The sequence below is a fragment of the Falco naumanni genome, chromosome 8, assembly GCF_017639655.2.
Source record: "Falco naumanni isolate bFalNau1 chromosome 8, bFalNau1.pat, whole genome shotgun sequence".
Lineage (NCBI taxonomy): Eukaryota > Metazoa > Chordata > Aves > Falconiformes > Falconidae > Falco > Falco naumanni.
The window spans coordinates 63,145,548-63,158,946 of NC_054061.1; positions in this window are offsets into that span (position 1 = coordinate 63,145,548).

The following is a 13,399-nucleotide window of genomic DNA, read 5'->3' on the forward strand; positions in this document are numbered from 1 at the left end:
AGTTTCGTGTGCTTCTTGTTGTTGTTGCTGTTGAAAGTATTAAAATCCCCTGTAACATTTCATAGAATCATTTAGGTTGGAAAAGACCTTTAAGAGGTCTACCATTTCACAGGTAATGATTTACTGAGAAAACTTAAAAGAGACCCAATAGCTTACAAAAGCATAATGCCCAACTGTATTTAGAACTGCTTGTATCTGTACAACAAAGTGGGAAACTCAAAAGGGCTAGTTCTTAAATTAACTACCTGAGCCATGTGATCTAGCAAAGCTCCCTAAGAATGAAAAGTATGTTTAATCTGGTAATGACTTGTTTGATCTCTTACTACCAAAGCAACATAATTGGTGTTGATTTCTCAAGAGCTTCTCTCTCAAATCCACTTAGCTTTATTCTCAATAACCTGGAAAATGTCTCCCTTGTGCTTGTGAAAAAAAATGTAAGGCTGAGCTTTTTCACAGTCTGCTGAAGCCCAGGTGCCCAATGCCTGCTGAGTTCTTGTGGAAAGAAAATGGACTTTCACAAGAGGCTCAGCCCAGCACGCTGTTTTCGTTCCCAGCTGTTCCGTTTAAAGCTGCATTTGACTTGACTGCAGCTGTAACTGCCACGGCAGAAAGCTTGGGTGTTGAAAATAGATCTCAACAATCTAGTTCCTCTTGGTGTTGCATCTTCCTGCCACTTTGATGATCTTCTTTTCCGCTGCCACCCCCCTACCTGCTGCCACCTTTGGAAAAGAGCCAGGACATATGCGAGGCACTGACATGTCCAGCCTGTGGTCCATCACCACGCAAGTGAGCAGAGCTCAGCTCTGCCAGTCTCTGGTGCGCTGGGCAGGGCGCAGCTGCAGGGCACACAGCCCTGCTCCTGCTGCACCTGCTGCTGCCCAGGCCAGCCGAGCTCTGGGGGGTGGCTTGGGATGGGGGGTGGCCACGTAGAAACACGCAGCCAGCGCTTAGCTCGGCAGGCAGGGCGTGAGTGACGGCTGGCACTGCGGTCGTTCTGCCGAGGATGGGTCACCATGGGCAAGCAGTGTCAGAACACCTCATTCGCGTCATTAATCCACTAAAGCACTGGGAAGAGGGGGGAGGTGTCCTTTGTATGCTGTACCCAGCCTCTGCTTCAGAAGTTACTGTATGTTGTAACTGCTGGTGGCTGAGGTGTTGATGCCTTCTATACCACATTCTGCCAGCGAGGGGATCTTGTTCTTAGTTGTTCTATGCTGCAGTTTGGGGGGGGGGGGGGGGGGTGGTAGTGGTGGTTTTCAGGGTTTTTTTCACCTCCTCAGTGCTGCTGGCTTGCTCTCAGTTTCATTCATGGCCTGTAATGAGCTGTATATTTTCGGTAGGTTTATATGGACCTATAGTTAGCGCGGACTCTCAGCATCATAACTCGAAGTTTAATTCCATCCTTTGCTCTCCTACTAGTTTCTCCCAAATTAGTTCGTATGCATATGTCATTTGGTAATATATACAATACATATTGTATAAAGCTGGCAATATAGCCACTTACAGTTTCTTCTAGGTTCTTCATTGAAAATAGATTTATTTTTTGTAGCTTTGGGATTGTGATTTGCAGGTTTTGAGTTGGGTTTTTTTTGTTTGCTTGGTTTTTGTTATTGATTTTCATTGTTTTCATGATCTTGCTGATCTGTTCTTGTTAAACCCAGATGATGCTAGCACATGTGACAACTTTGGAATGTTAGTGACGCTGTTTCTGTGTTCTTATTTTACTTCCTTTCAATTCAGCATCACTAAGAGCTCATAGTTTTCCCCACTTATGATCAAAAGAATGTAAAAACCTTTAAACTTTTTCATGCTATAGGTCCTGCTCAGGTCTGAAATACGATATTCTGCCATCATAACAGTAGCACGGTGGTTTGGGGTTTTTTTCATTTGGGGAAATGAAAGGGCAGTATTCCACACCACTTCAACCCTGTCCCACACACACTCTTAGTTTCCATTTCATATGCCAGTAAAGGCCAACATGAATCTGAAACATGATTTGCTGTCAAAAAATAAAAACATACTCTAAGTTCCTATTCTTTCCCTTCTACACCAGCATACAGCCCCATTTTAGTTCCTTGCACATCTCCTTACATGCAGCTGTTGAGAATATTTGTCATTAAGATCTTGCTGTCTTCATTCTGGAGAAGCAGTGCTTAAACTCCACTTTTTTTTTTTTTTTTTTTTTTTTTTCACATAGCTCTTTGTGAATACTAATAACAACTACAGCTAGACTGCAGCAATCAACACTGGGATGTGGCCCTAGATAGGGCTGGCTTCTTTTCTATAACAGATCCTTCATTGGCTCAGAAAACGTAGCAAGGCATGGTTGGAGCAATCATTTTCCTACCTTTTTGACTGCATGAGATAAACTTGCATTTCATTCTTTATTTCACTCTTTTCCTGCACACAGTGACCTCACCTGCAAAATGATGAGGGGAGAGGAGGAGGGTGAGGATGAGAACTGACTTCATTATCCATGTCCTTCATCAGTACTGCCTTACCATGTTGCAGCCTCTGTCTTCCCTCCTATCTGTTCTCAGTTTATAGGATTGTTACCATTTGTTATAAAGTTCAGTGATCATTGATGTAGACAGCGAACATGATACCTCTGCATCTTCAGATCTGTAGCTTGATCTACCTCACAGGTGATTTCCCACATGGTAAATGGTGCCCCATGTAGGCAGAACACTTGCCTTGAACCCATCATTTGAGGCAACTGCCTCGAATGGTAAAGCTTCCTGCATCAAAAGAAAACAAATGAGTGTGTGTGCATGTTTCTGTGCGGTTATCGCTTGCTTGTTTGCTGTCTTGCAAACACATACGTATGCTACATTACATCAGGGCTTTATGTTTAAACATATTACATCAAATTCTCAGTTTACAATGGTTACGAGCTACGGGGCTCCAATCCATAGCTAAGATGAACACAACTCATGGCTGAAGAGCTGCTTAGATTTTGTTTGGGCCCATCTCAAATAAGTCCATGCTAGTAGCAGGTTTTGGCCTTTTTTCTGCTGCCACTCCTCCAAAGCATTTACAACGCTGGCTTACCTTGGGGCTTGGGAGGGAAGCAGTCTTTCCAGCCAAACTGCTGTGTTAGCCTTTAATCAGTTGTCGGGAGGAGCCGAAGTTAAAAAGTTAACTTTTCTCTTAGACTGATGACTTCCTGGCTCTCCTTCCTTCTTTGTTGCTTGCTTATAAACCCAAACCTGTGCTTATGGATCCCCTGAGCACCAAAGGTGCATGGGGCTTTGGAGGCCCGTGAAGCAAAGGCTGTTTATCTTCTCAACTTAAGAGCTAAAGAGAACAGCAAAGACTAATCAGGAGCCCGGCTGTTAGACTTGACTGCTTTTATCAAGATGTTTCTAGTCCATTTGTAGAGCAGAAAGTCTGCAACATATTAATTGATCAATAGATTTAAACACCTGATGGAGTTTCTTTCTCTGAAGTTTTTTGTTTGTTTGTTTGTTTTCCAAAACCACCTTTCCAAAAGGACAGGATAACTTTGGAAAGTGCAGGCACGGCCCCTTCAAGCTTGCTAGAGCTCCATCCAGTCTGCAGCAGAGCTGGTACCTGTGATGTTTCTATCTTCTTTCTACTTTGGACATGCTAGAAGGAGATTGAAAGACTAAAGAAACAGTATCTCTGTAGAGTTGTCAGCAAAAACTCTGCACTTCAGCAGGGCTCTTCTGCTACCTCCAAAACTGCCTCTCTGTGAGCATGATGCTGTTTTAGCTCCAGCTGGCTCTTAGTGGCATCACCTTCCCATTGACAGGCACCCAGGACATATTCTGGTCCAAGAAAGGACATATTCCATAAAATAAAGATGATAGTCATAAACGGGGGGAAGCAGGGTGCAGGGTGGGGGGTGGTAGTTCTGAGTGAAGGGAAGACAATGTCTTCTCCACTGGAAGATTTTACCAGGAATCACCTCTCTCTTCCTCATCATTAACCAGAGTACCCCCAACTCAAATCCATTGCCTGCACTGTCCTCTCTGTCCCCTGCATCCAGTCACAACCAAAAGCAATGAGTAGCAGCAGCTCCAGCCCTAGGGAGCCCCGTTTGCCCAGCTACACTGCCTCCTGTTCTGGTGCTGATCTCAGGGTCCTTCTCACTCTGTTCCAGTACATAACACCATCAAGCCCTCAAGCCACCGCACTACCTCATCTTAAACAGGAGGCATTTCCCCATTTAGGATCATGGATTGCTTTGTCCTGAACCTCTTTCATAGGCTGGTCCCTTTTTTCCGAACTCCAAAGTTGGCAATGTTGTCAGAGTGTGTTTCTGCAGAGGACAAGCTAAGGTGACACAAAATGCCACTTTATCTGGTGGCCTCTGTAAACTTTTTAAGAACATATGCAGTTTGCAGTGACTGCTTTTTAATTGAGCTGGTTAAAGAGCATGCAAACAAATATGTAGCACTTAACTGTGCATATATATATGGGTGTCAATCTCTAAGGATAGAAGAGAGCCTAGAAGATTCTTAAATTATACAAGCTTGTTAACCAGGCTTCACAAACTACTTTCCCTTTGGCCTCGGGCCAGTGTAACCACATTACAATCTCTTGGCATGAAACCGCATCTCTGATGGATTAATTCTTCTGTGAATGACTAACACTTCACCAGAAACTTTTATTTAAGCACAGAAGAATGGACGACCTTCAAACAAACCATTTCTGAGTGCCCGAGAAGCCGGCTGGGGGAAGCGCGGAGCTGGCCATCGTGCCAACCGCGCCAGTGCTTCCCTTTACCTCGCACCTCGCGCCGCCCTGCCGCAAACTGTCTCCAGCTCATTCTTTGTGAGGACAATGGGCTTTGCAGCCCAGCTGCAAACCAGATTACTTCTGCAGCCTTTCGAAGCAGTTCACCAGGTGGTAGTTTTCTTGCGGAAAGAGAGGCTAAGCTCAGCCTCTGGGTTCCAGGACTTGCCAGGAAGGGCATGGTGCTGAATGCCCTCCAAGTTCCAAGTAAAGCAGAAAGATGCATCCTTGGTTACCAAACATTTATTATCCACCATTACCCTTTAGCTGCTGGTTGGTAACACAGGTGAATGGCTGTAGTGCTTGGGGGGAATGCCGAGCAGGAAAACAAACATTTCCTTGCTCACAAAAGCCTAAGTTCCAAACAGGCTGCCAACACATCTCTTGATGCTAATGTTGCTGCTTTCTGCGTAGGGCTGAACTAGGCTTCGTGTTACTGGGGGGAAATCCATGTCTGGTCTAGAAAGAGAGGCAAAAGATATCGGCAGGAACACCTACACAGTTGAGAAACCCTGTTTCCTCCAAACCATCGATAACCTTGCGTGCTAACAGCTTTCTCTGTCAAAAAATTAACCTTTTATAGGGATAGCTACTGACTGTCCATTAGCTCAAGGCAGAGAGCTGCTGGGTGAGAGGTGATGGCTATGGCATCTGCCTCTCCCTGAGCATCTGCTGATGCCCCAGATTTCAGAGTGATGCTGGTGCCGCTACCGGGCATCACAACTCTGCTCTGACTCCATTATATGCAATGAATTACTCTGTTCCCTTCCTTCAATGCTACTTACCCAAACTCGAGTGCCATGTTGCTCCAGGTATAGGCTCTGTGGAGATGACTTTGCCATCAGAAAATAATCCAGATTTTAATCAAATCACGCTGTGTGGATGAGTTAAGGCCACTGTCTTCCTAATTTATGTGGTTAATATGGGCCACTGTTCATCACCTTTGTGGGAGACTGTTCTAACAGCTTGGGATCTTACTGAACCTCAGTCCTTCTGCTGGCGGGTGTCCCCATGAAAAAACAGGGAACACTTAGAATTTCGGGATCCTTCAACACTGATCTTCATGGTTGTGAAATGCAGAGGTATTGCAAAAGATGCACCTGATAATAAGTATATTAACTATCAAATGCATACCCTGCAGCATGATGTTCTTTCCAATAAAACAGGCGGTAACAAACCCAAGTTGTGCTGGATAGGGAGTGTTCAACAGCCCAAACTGGATTTTGGCAGGAAGAACACCACAAATGGTAGCACGCCCCCTCTTGCAAAAAGAAAAGAAAAAAAAAAGGGGGGGGGGAGGGGGGGCAGAAAAACAGCATTAAATTGTTAATGACCACACATAATCAGAACCTTGATCTTGATTCCAAGAAAAGGCACCTCAAGCCATTAGTTGGTATCTCAGAAGCAGGCACAGGCATTGGTTTAATAATGGCAACGACTAAGCTATATGATGCTGTCTGCTGTTGTTTCTCCCCTATGCCTTTGCCTGTGCCTACCTACTTAATCTACAAAATCAGAGGTTTTTAAATGTACACTACAAAACAGGTGATAACCCTCTGTTCTTCCAGAAAGGCTGTTCCATGGCAGTTAGAGGCAGTATGGTTAGAGTGAATATTTGTCCTCAACCCAGTTTGATACTGTCTTTACTAATTAATGCCTGTCAAACTTGTGTCCCAGAATTCCTACTCTGAGCGTAACGTTACTAAATGATAAACAGGAGTCCGTTGTTGTTAGTGGACATCTGGCATTCTATAAGTAAACTTGGAAGTACTTGCGTGTACCTCGCAGAAGTCTTGTCTAAAAACTGATACTGTACATAAGAAGCTGCAAAATATGAAACCAAATACATCTAAATACTTGTACGAACATAGAACTGCTGCCTGCTGCCGGGGGGAGGACTGGGGAGGTGGCAACTAGGGCTCCTTGAAAAAAAATCTGCTCACACTCTAGGAGGGAAAACCCCCAGGTTGTACACAAGCAAGGATCCCAGTGCAGAGAACAGTTCTGGTGAAGATCACAGAATGGGAGAGCAGAGGGATGGAGGGAAGGGGCAGAAGGGTCCAGGTATTACCATACTTAAAGATCACATTCCTGTTCAAGTTAATGAAAGCCGAATGGCTCAAACTGCATCTGAAGAGTGAAAGTTTAAATACCATTACAGCTATATTTAATATCTTGTCCCAGGTCATATAATCACTTGATTAATCAACTACTTCTGGCAATCCAAAACAGTAATTGGCATAGAAAAGCCATTCAATTATTTATTTTTTTTATTATTATTATTGCATACACACCAAATACATTCCATTTTCTACAGTCAGATATACTGTGGTGGTTTGGGTGGATTTTCTTGTATGTGTATTTTGGTGTATATGGTTGGGTTTTTTTAAGTCTTTCATAAGAAAATGTAAGATCGAGCTCAAGGTGCTCCAATCTCTTGGTTTCCACTGTTCTAAAACCAAAGCAAACTGCCAGTGTTTTTATGAGTTAATTTTCTTCACCCTTCTGTTTTGTTCGTAGGGCCTGTCCTACTGATTTTTACAACATACATGCTGTGTTCTTGATGATTCATTCCCTTGGGGGGGCGGGGGTGGAATGTAGCATGTATCCTCCTGCTCCTTACCTATGGGATGCATCTTGAGTGATTAATTGCAGGTCTCGCTCAAGCCATCGCTCCCCTTGCTCCCTAAGCAAACCTGAAATGATTCAGCCGAAGTTTGCTTTCACATCAGGAGGTTAATGGACAGCTCTGTCTGGGGGGGTGCGGGTTTTATTCTTTTGGTGACGTCTTACATGTCAAATTCTAAATGTTCCAAATCTGACCTTCATGAAAAGAAATTAATTCTCTTGTTATTGCATATTGGGGGGGTGGGGGGGAGGTGAAACTGGAGACTCCCTGGCTATCCTTCAAACTCTTCAAACAGCGAAAAAATGGCTTCCAGGGCTCTGCTCTTAGGGCATGTGGGGTTTTGTTAAAGGACTTCTACAGAGCTCCTGCTGGCTGGCAAATGCAAGGTAAATTATCAGAGCAAGCAAATGACAAGGAAGGGACAGAGACAGCAGAAGCAAAGGGCGGGTTGGCGTGAGGGGGGTTACAGCAAAGCCAAGTACCCTGTGTCCGGAATTCGGGCCTTAACTAACAGCTCTGATTCTGCTGTAACAGCCTCCTGGCACAGCTGCTGGTTTTCTTCCTAAGTATTTTGAAATTTATTTACATCTTAAGCCTGTTTTGTGTTATATTTCAGAAAAAGGGTTGTATTCAAGGGAGATCTAGAAAAGTATAAACCCAGGCCACTGCTGGCGTTCATGTAAGAGGCAGCTCGGGGGTTTCTGTGCTGTGATGTACCCTCCTCACATCCCATGTTCTCCCTAATCATCCTGGCCATTTCAGGTGTACTGTGAGGAGAAGATGTGCCTCTCTCTCCTGATTTCCCCTGCACTGGCATCTGTTTGTTTGTTTCTTATCAGCAAATATCTATTCATTGGTCCTATCTTTTTCTTTTGCATGTATTTGCATTAAAATGTGTGTCACTTATTACCTCAGGGTTTGTAGATAGTCTCCTGCATCTAGCAGTTTTATTCTTGTTATTGTGTCACCCAGAAACAAAATTATTTTTCATTTATGTCATTATGTCAGATACTTGAACTTCTAGCTCTTAATTATTTCACAGTTCAATCAGTCAGTTTTTGCAATTCGATTGTGTTGTGTGTTGATTGTGTCCTGTGAGTTTGACAGAATAATTGTAATCAAAACGTTCTTCTCCTTCCAAACTCGACGGACCCAGAAAATGAAAAACCCACCATTTTTTTTGTGCAAGCAAGAAGTTGTTTCTGACCTTTCTCTAAAAGGAGCTTTGTAAGTTAGTTATTTAAATAGAAAGCTCACAGGTTTACAAGCCTGAGCTGTATTAGCCTCACCCTGTAATAAAAGTCCAGCACCTCGAAGGCAGCTCATATTTAAATGTGAATTTGTAGTGAGCTACTTGTTACTGTCTTCTGTCCTAGAAGTCTACCTGGGAGAAAATCTTTGAGCACTCCTGCTAACTGCTCTGTAATTATAACGCTGTTTTTCTACTTCTCAGAGTACTAAAATATAAATTATGTAGGTATGTTCATATTAAATTTTCACATAATTTAAAAATCTTACCATACATGATTTCTTGCAGTAACATGTTCACAGCAAAGTTTTAAATTATATGGAGAATGCATTAGTGTAAAAACCAAAAGGTAAATTTGATTATCTAAATTAGGTCCTGATAATTAATGCTGCTCTGTAATCTTTGCCTAGTAGACACACAGTAAGCCTTTGCAAAACAGTTGCGTCAGAATTCTATCATTTCATCCGAGTAGGGGAGCCAAATGCTATGATTATTTTATAATCATATGATCGTACAACTCCAAAGCCCACTGACCCTCCTAGAAGGACTTCAGCGAGTTTCCCACGCGCAGTGCTGAGTCCTTCCCCGAGGAGCACCCTTCCCTGCGCGCCCCTCCCCACCTCCCCACTGCAGAGCCTGTCCCTGCGGCTCCTCCACCCCACCCACGGCCAGCCATGGCCCTCCACCGGCGCCAGCCACCTGGGCAGGTGTCAGGGGGTTGCTTATGGTGGGAAGAAAGTGCTGCTTGGTGCTTGACTGGTAGCAGCTCCTAGGGATAATGGGAATGTAATGGTGAAACCAACTTAGAACTAGATTGGGAGCATCTGAAAACGGACTTCGATAGGTGGCACAGAACAGCCTGACTCCAGTTTCCAACCATGTTGCTTTTCAAGTAAGTGTATAGCTTATCCCAGTTGAACAATCTAAACATTTGGCCCTCAGATACGGTTTTGTAATGAGGAGAGTTTAATTTCTTTCGGTCACCTGTACAAGCAATTCTCATCTACAGATTAGTTGCCCACGTTTGAATAACGTGCACGTTCACCACAGCACAATGCGCGGGTCTAAAGCTAGCTAGCAATGCGGAAGCAACTTTGATTCAGACAGACAGATATTTACCATATATTTGGTATCTTAGATATGTACAGTTGACAGCTAAAGTTTATCATACTAATTCTATGTAGTTAAATGTGCGGGTTTTCCAGCAGAAACACAAAGAATATTAGTATCATGGCCGAACAAACTACCTGTAATTACTTCCTGTCAAAACCGACATAAAAGCAGCGGGAAATAAGTTAACTCTCTTACTTCTTTGATATTTGATGCTCTATTGTCTGATGCAAGAAAAAAAAAAAAAAGGAAATAATTTATTACGACCATAAGCTCACTGCTGTAGCACAGAAATTACTTCACAATTACATAACCATGTCCTTTGCACACTTTGGTGTCTTTTGTTTGTAAATCATCCCAAGGGGATCCACAAAGCCAATACTGGCACTCAGAGAGGCAGGAATTTTACGTCGTTTTCATGACAAGATTTTTCCAAAAAGTACCCTATTTCACGGTCAGTTCCTGGTAGCACTCTCACTTGATAAACATCCTCCATGTGTTTGGACCTCCTTGTCCATAACATGTTACCCCAGTAGTCCTCTGTGGCACTGCTGTGGATCAGAGGCTTAGGGAATGCTTTACATAATTAGAGTAAAATCTCTAGTCTCTTTTCTCCCCCTGTGAAGACAGAGTCCAGTCATCACCAGGGCAGCCGGTAAGTATAACAGGGTATTTCATTTCTTTCTGTATCCTAGCTGAGCAGTCAGTGTATTACCAGACAATGAAATGGTGAAATACAATAAACTTCTACAGAATTGTTAAGAAAGCTGCAGATGCAGAGCAGGAATTTGAGTCTGCTCCAATCTCCCTACCTCTAGGTCTGTAGACCTGAGGGCAGAATTTGGTTACTTTTTTAAACCGGGAGTTCCAGAAAGTCAATTGGCTTTTCCTGTCCCACAGACTGTTTATGAAACATCAGGGGGAGCAAAGAGAGAGAAGTATTCCTTCAGCTCGTGAATAGAGGCAATAAACCTGGATTTAAGCTTATATTTTTAGATTAAAATTTGTTGTGGACATAAAATGATCTCCTTGGGAAGCTGGTTCACCAGTGGGAACCATGACATCGGGTGTAATAATGACATATTGGACCTTCTCTTGCATTAACCCAGAAGTGTTGCAAGTTTCACAGCTTCTTCACAGAGGAGGGTTGGATGTGAAAGCTCTGAGCACGGTGGAGGCAGGGTGGAAGCCCTGTTGCACACTAAATGCACTCAGCAGCTTGATAGCTGGGCTAGCAGTACATGTCGTTTACTTTGTAAAATAAGCAGTTTGATAAGTAAAGACCTGCTAGATGATCAGAAATTAAATATATGTATTAAAAAAAAAGGGAGTAGACGCATGTGGAATAAGCGAAGAATATAGCTGAACCAGATGTGTCAAGCAGTAACGAATGAGAGAAACATGCCGTTGGTGTCTTCGTCACCAGTCTTTGATGACACATCATAAGTATTTTTGCAGCATTCATGTATAGAGTGTTAATGGCATACGCTTAGAAGCTCAAAAAGAAACAATTAAATGTCATCATTTCCTCTGGAAATGTTCTTTAGAGTTGTTTTAGACATTAAACAGAAGAACAGCGATGTGAAAGTGGTAGAGCAGAAGATAACTGAGCTGTCCAAACAGATTCACCAAACACCTGCATTTAAAAAGGGTTATGGTAAATTTGGTACAGGCAATGAATGTTACACAGTGTGCTTAAAAGTGTGGGGGGGTTAAATTAAGAAATGTGTTATATAATTGAAAATTTAATTTGCCAATGATGGATCATCAACAGCTAAAGCCAAGCAAGGTTTAGGGGTGCCACTTCAAGTTAGATATCAAATCTAGGGGTGGCAAGATCACAGTGTCCCCAGAAAACAATGTTTGGAGGGAAAGGGTTTGGGAAGCAGGAGGAGTAGTCTTCCCAAACCCATTTTTACAAAACGCTGTAGTGTTTGACTCCAGATAAGGTCTGATCTTGGGTAAACTGCAAATAAAGTGAGTTATGCAACTATATCAAATCAGACTGCAGGTTACATATGCACATAAACCAGCAGCTTGCATGACAAGCTGTGTGAAGAAAGCATCAGCCTGGGTCTTGAATTGCTTGAAAAGAAAGGGTGTTTTACATCAGAGCAGGTTAAAGCTTTATTTAGGGTTCGGGAGCACCATTAGCATAATCTGTTTACTGTCTAGGCAGATGGTGATTGCTCCTGGATAGGCCAAAGGGAAATGAACATTTTGAAAGCATAAAGGGGCACCCGGTGGCAGGCTGGGAGGAATTCTGAAGTTACTTGAGATCAAATGAGTATTAAGAAATCCTTCTCAGGAGGGTGGAGTGAGGAGGAGGCTTTGAGTCTTAATAACTCCCCAAGAAGGTTGTTGGTAGTACAAAAAACAGGAGGATTCCCAAAGCAGGATCACTGTATCCCTCAAGATATAAGCCATGCAGAAGGACCAAATCTCTGAACATCTGTGTTAAGAATCTAGCAGCATATTGGCTGGGTGGAGGGGATGTAGAAGAAACTTCTGGTCTTGCAATAAGTAGTTTCCTTGTTGTTCCCTCTCATTCCTGTCCTCTGCCTGTAAATGCTTTGTTTGTAATTCAGTTATCTACGTTGGGTTTTATATAAAGAGCCTTGTTACTTGTTCTTTAATATCCTGGATTTTAATGACTTCAAGACACCTAAATAATATAAAGGTATTCCACCCTTTATAGGCATGGTACATTTTAAACTGGGATGCTGGACTCTTTTCATAGTGTGCCCTCCCCACCCCGCACTGATATCATGCTGAGGTATCCACAGGATAACCAAGTGTGCCCCCGGTAAGGTGCATGGTTTACTGTAGCGATGACAACTGAGAGCTGCGGGCCAAAGAAACATCTTTGGGTTGGCAGCATTAACCAAGAAGCTCCTCGGTGTATGTTAAGATAGTGGGACCTGTGCAACTAGTAGTATTTAATATTTCCTATCAGTGAATTCTGGCGGCTTCCTGCTCAGTGCATCAGCCTCTATGGGTGGTGGTCCACAACGTGTAGGAACATGGGTTGTATTTTAGAGAGAGGACACAATGACTGAGGCATTGAAACATTCACCACGTATGTTCTTTTTGAGAGTCTAGTCCTAGGTGACAGAGAGGCTTTCAAAAGTGTTATCACCTTGCTTAGATTGTGCCCACGTAAATGTTTTTACACATTTACTTCTACACGATGAACATACAGGCTCCTCACCAAAACTGGTAACTAGTATTGTAGGAATTCTACCTACAACACCACAGGCACCGATTAATCAACAATACCCACTTTGAAAGTTAGGTCTTCTGGCAACTTTCCCAGTATTCAGGAGCAAGGCCAAAATCAAAGAAGGGGTTAGGGGTTTTTGGTTGTTTCTTCTCCTGAGTACAGACTCAAATCCTAATAAAAATTGATCTTGGTAAATTTTAAAGAGTGTCTTGCCTGTTAAAATGTCTCCTCAAGGTTTCAAGTGCTACTTAGTCTTTCACACTATCAAACTTGTTCTTTTAAGGTCACTGCACTTGTTCAGTCATAAAAACTTCCCTGGACTTTTTCACTAATCACTTTTGCTGTCTCTCACTTCCCTTTTTCTTTTCACTTCATATTTGCATTTTTAAAAATCTATTACTATTCATCCACTTTATACCCTCATCTT